Below are 5668 nucleotides of genomic sequence, written 5' to 3'. Positions count from 1 at the left end.
CTGCCTTCCTGAGTGATTTTGCATGCGTCTTGATCTTAGACACCTCATTATCCTGACCTGTAGACACAGGGATGGAGGCGTCTACACACAACTGCACAACGGCAAACCTTTGCAAACACTACTATGCTTTGGTGCACACACAGGCTTCTTTATACACAGGGGGTGTATTTGTACACAGGGAATGTATGGTTCCTATAAGCACAAATTTAGCTTATTTTTAACACTATTTATTTATTTATTGAGGGAAGGCAGAGGGAGAGGAAGAGAGAGAATCTCAAGCAGACTCCCCACTGAACATGGAGCCCAACATAGGGCTTGATCTCATGACCTTGAGATGGTGACCTGGGCCAAAACCAAGAACTGGATGTTTAACCTACTGAGCCACCAGGCACCCCACGCTTACTTTTAATTTTATGAACTGTGTGCTGAACTTCTTTCATTATTTCATTTCATTATCAGAAACACCAGGCTAAGCAACTATCTCCTTCCACCACCCATCCATCCTCTTTTTAACCCCCCATACCTATTTATTTATTTCAAAATTTTATTTAAATTCTAGTTACCATACAGTGCAATATTGGTTTCAGGAGTAGAGTTTAGTGATTTGTTAAATACACACTCAGTGCCCAACACAAGTGCCCTACGTAATACCCATCACCCATCTTGCCCATCCCCCACGCACGCCCCTCTATCAACCCTCAGTTTGTTCTCTGTCTTTAAGAGTCTTTTATGGTTTGTTCATCCATCCATCCATCCATCTATCCATCCATTCACGGAGTCAATAAATGTTTATGATAGAGCCATTAGACACCAGGTCCCATGCCAGGTGATGGAGACTCTACTGTGGCAAAGCAGGCAAAGCATTCGTTCTAGAACTTCTAGTCTAGTGGATTAAACCACTTTACAACTAGGGGCCCCTGATTGGCTTGGCAGGTAGAACATGCAACTCTTGATCTCAGGGTTGTGAGTTCAAGCCCCATGGTGAGTAGGGGGATTACTTAAAATAAAATATAAAAAAAGCAATTGCACCCCTCAATATAAATGACAAGAAGTGGGAAGTGCAGTAAAGGAAGAGTAAGAGAAACCATGAATATGTACAACGGGAGGGCGCAGCATTATTCCAGAGCTTTGCAGTCCACATGGTAGCCACCACACTGTGTGGTTACTAGATTTAAGTTTAATTAATTAAACTTAATTAAAATTAAGACTTAAGTTCTTTAGTCACATTAGACACTCTTCAAGTGCTCATTAGACACATGTGAAGAGTGGATACCTATTGAACAGGGTAGATCTAGAGCATTTTCATCATCATGGGAGGTTCTATTGGAAAGGGCTCTTCCATGGCTTCTTTGAGAAAATCAGAGCTGAGTCACAAAGGAAAAGAATGGATTAAGTTTGTAGAGTAGGCAGAGAGGAGGGAAAGAGCATTCTAGGCAGAGGGAACAGCATGTGCAAAGGCCCTGAGATAAGTGGGGAGCAAGATGAGTCCCAAGCTGGTAGGGCTGGAGCACAAAGTGAGGGGTGGGTCATATTGGATGAAACTGAAGAGGTGGGCACAGGCCAGACCACACAGTCCCATAAGCTATGGTAAGGAGTTCGGATTTTATTTTTTGTGCACTGGGAAGTCATAGAAGTGTTTTAAATCAGAGAGACAAACACTATTAGATTAGCTTTAAAAAGAGCACTCTGATTCAGGAAAGAGTTAATGACCTTGTAAGTCCACAGAGCACTTTTCAAAGTTCACGCATGTTCATCGTGCTAGTGTAATAGCTCAGGCTAGTAATTCAAGACTCCTGTTAGAGACAGAAAAATAGGCTCAAGAAGTGTGCTCCACTGCAGTGGGCCAAGAGAGTTGAGTCTTCAGGTGCCAAGTTGTCCCCACCGCCGCCAAACTTCTATTTGAAATTATTTTCAAATCATTAAAATAATGCAAACTCATAAAAAAAATCAAATTGTATTCTGGTGTTCTCTTTTTTCAAGAGAGAGGAATTGACTGGCTTGGTCCTGGCCCTTAGAGGAATGCAAGCCCACAACTGGTACTCTCAATCTCTAGGGATCCAAACAGAGACTGATTAAATTGAATTCTGGTATTTGTTCATTCACTCATTCCTTCAGTGGTATTTATCAGATGACTGCAGGAGGCTAAGCACGTCCTACATGCTCATGAGTAGGGCAGGTGTTGGTCCCTGCTGCCTTGGAGCTTTCCTTCTAGCTAGGCAGGCAATGCACAAGTAAGGAATAATACCATTTCAGGTAGAAACATGAGCTGTAAATGAAATAAAGCAGGGAGCTGTGATGGAGCATGGCTTTACAGTGGGTTTGTTGGGTAAGGAGGGAGATGTAACCTCTGACCTCAGGACCTCAGGATGTAGTCCTTATGCCTAGGTTAACCCCAGGGCAGATTATCCGTGAGATGCTCCCATGATTTTAACAGCTCTGCCACCAACTTACAGAGAGAAAAGGGGTTCAGGGAAGTTGAGTGACTTGGTCATGTGATGAGACTATGAGAAAAGGAGGAAACTGGAACCCAGAGCTTTCTCCCCTATATTGAAATGTCTCCCTCTGGGAGCTTTTCTTTTCTTTTTCAAGATTTTATTTATTTATTTGACAGACTGATCACAAGTAGGCAGAGAGGCAGGCAGAGAGAGAGAAGGGAGGAAGCAGGCTCCCTGCTGAGCAGAGAACCCGATGCAGGGCTCGATCCCAGGACCCTGAGATCATGACCTGAGCCGAAGGCAGAGGTTTTAACCCACTGAGACAGCCAGGCATCCCCTCTGGGAGCTTTTCAAGGACAAGGCATCATCAAAGGGGCATAATGCATGTGGCTGTAGAACCACTGATGAGCTCCGTTAACAGGGGTCCTCCGAATCTAGAATCCTTCAAGGCAGTGTGTCTATATCTTATTTGTGCTTTCTCTACCTTTAAATCAAATCACTTAAAACAAAACAACTTAATATTTAAAGGAAATTATTTCATTACTTTAGGTAGAAAATCAGTACCATTTACCGTAACTAGAGATAAACCATAAAGATAAATACAATAAAAGTATAAATGCAATGAAAAAACAATGTTATGCAATTATGACTGTGTCCCATGTTTGAAGGGTGGTTCTGTTTCTTATTAAAAGGAAAAAAACCCAAGAGATTTTCTCTTTGATAACCAGATGGCCCCAAAGAGAACTGAATGTTAACTAACGCCAAATCTGTAACTCTCCTAAAATCATCTGGGCCAGGGTCGGGTTGGGGGCTGTCTCCCTCCCTTTGGGCAATTCCTCTCTTCAGGGAAAGGAATGTGGGTCCTTTGGAGACCATCTGAGTCCCAGGTAAAGGAAGGCTCCTGGGCAATTCCTCTCTGCAAGGAAAGGAATGTGGGTCCTTTGGAGACCATCTGAGTCCCAGGTAAAGGAAGGCTCCTTCCTTCCGAATACTTGCGCAGAACTGGATTGAGCCCTTTGAGTCCAATGACCCAACTTCGAGCTTGTTTCTCGACCATGGTAATGGTCCCTCATAGGTCATTGTGTCTGACACAGAGGAAGCCAACAATAATAAAAAGACTAATACTTCCAACTTAAATGTGAGGTGCCCACCCTTCCCTCCCCCTTCCCCAGACTGATCGTTTGTCCTTGGTCCTTTCTCAGTTGTAAGGTTTCCTGCTTCAAGGCCACGTTCCTTTTGCAAAGGGGCTCTGTGCTGGGCTGCCTGGTGTCTATAAAGGTTTTGGCTACAGGACTGCAAGGGTTAAACATGTTCAGCAGGAAAAGGAGAAATAAGGCTCCCTAAGGACGTAAAGGGGCCCTGGTCAGGGAGACAGGAGTCTAGTTTCTAAACCAGTGGTGTGGGCCTGGACAAGTGCCTTCCCCTCTAGGGGTCCAGTCTCTGGTTCTAAATAAGGGTAAGGGAGCTGGATGAGATGGTCCTTATTTTCAGAGTCTGTGAGATTTCTTCTTTCCTTGTGAACAGGCCGTCCTAGGGATAAGTAAGCCCCCAGGGCCCTGGAGGCCTCGCAACCTGGTTTCCAGATGGCTCCCCAGAGCCAGCGGGACCCATTTGTCTCCTGGGGGAGCCACAAGCCGGCCAGGCTGTTGAGGAGGGTGAGGGCGCCTCCTGGCGGGACTGGGGAGAAAGGCTCTTAGAGCTGTGGGATGGGTCTAAACGGACTGTAGGAGCATCCAAGCCATAAAGACCCATAGAAGTCATCTAGCCCAATCCCCTCTTTTTCCAAATGGGGAAACTGAGGCTCACAGGAGTGAAAGATATTTCCTCGGGTAGAGTTGTCAGATAAAACACAAGATTCCCCGGTGCCTGGGTGGCTCAGTCGTTGGGCATCTGCCTTTGGCTTGGGTCATGGTCCCAGGGTCCTGGGATTGAGGCCCACATTGGGCTCCCTGCTTGGCAGGGAGCCTGCTTCTCCCTCTCCTACTCTCCCTGCTTGTGTTCCCCCTCTCTCTATCAAATAAATGAATAAATAGTTAAACAAAAAACCCCACAAGATTCCCACTTAAATTTGTTTTCAGATAAACAATAATTTTTTGGGGGGGCTGGTATAAGTACATCCTATGCAATACTTAGGACATTCCTCTTCCTCCTCTTCCTCTTCTTTTTTCTTTTCTTCTTCTTTAAAGATTTTGTTCATTTATTTGACATAGAGAGAGAGAGAAAGCACAAGCAGGGGGAGTGACAGAGGGAGAGGGAAAAGCAGGCTCCCCGGGGAGTAGGGAGCCTTACGAAGGGCTCTATCCCAGGATTCTGAGATCACGATCTGAGCTGAAGGTAGATGCTTAACTGACTGAGCCACCCAGGTGCCTCTGTATTTTACATCTTAGGAAACAAAAAAAGAGGGGTGCCTGGGTGGCTCAGTGGGTTAAATTCTCTGCCTTCGGCTTGGGTCATGGTCCCGGGGTCCTGGGATCGAGCCCTGTATTGGGCGTTCTGCTCAGCAGGGAGCCTGCTTCCCTTCCTCTCTCTCTGCCTGCCTCTCTGCCTACTTGTGATCTCTGTCTGTCAAATAAATAAAAAAAAATCTTAAAAAAAAAAAGAAATAAAAAAAGAACTGAAGCAAATATGGATGAACAATAAGGTGTTTTTTTTTTTTTTAAAGATTTTTATTTATTTATTTGACAGAGAGAGATCACAAGCAGGCAGAGAGGCAGGTAGAGAGAGAGGAGGAAGCAGGCTCCCTGCCGAGCAGAGAGCCCGATGCGGGGCTCGATCCCAGGACCCTGAGATCATGACCTGAGCCGAAGGCAGCGACTTAACCCACTGAGCCACCCAGGCGCCCCAACAATAAGGTTTTAAAAGCAGATAGTGAGTATGTGAATACATACATTATTCTATTTGCTGTAAGATAAATATTTCACTGAAAATACTTGTAAGACTTAGGAGCACTTTAGGGGACTCTGATGTAGGTGGTCTGAAGACCGTCATGTGAGAAACACTGGCTTAGGAGGCAAGAGAGTACAAAGAGCGGCCCATTTCCAAATATGTATTGGTTGTCCTCCATGTCTGACAGCTGGGAGAATTGGGGGATTTGTGGGGTGGGCTTGGTCTTGAAGGGTGGGAAAGATTCAAAGAAGCAGAGGTAAGTATCACAGTCAGGGAGCAAGTTGTCTGAGTAAATGGGAGAGTAAGAGCCAGGAGACTAGGGTTGTGTCTTATTCATAGCTGGTATC

At 45.2% G+C, this 5668-nt stretch overlaps 1 long non-coding RNA gene across 1 annotated transcript; it reads left to right on the top strand.

The window, feature by feature from the left end:
- Positions 1-5028: 5028 nt before the first annotated feature.
- Positions 5029-5357, top strand: LOC125100894 (uncharacterized). The gene is made up of 2 exons (XR_007127688.1): positions 5029-5076; positions 5288-5357. It is a non-coding gene; the product is annotated as an uncharacterized LOC125100894 (long non-coding RNA).
- Positions 5358-5668: the final 311 nt, after the last annotated feature.

The sequence above is a fragment of the Lutra lutra genome, chromosome 5 (assembly GCF_902655055.1).
Source record: "Lutra lutra chromosome 5, mLutLut1.2, whole genome shotgun sequence".
NCBI classification, from domain to species: Eukaryota; Metazoa; Chordata; class Mammalia; order Carnivora; family Mustelidae; genus Lutra; species Lutra lutra.
Note: the sequence above shows the minus strand (reverse complement) of the source record. Positions and strands in the feature narration are given on the sequence as shown.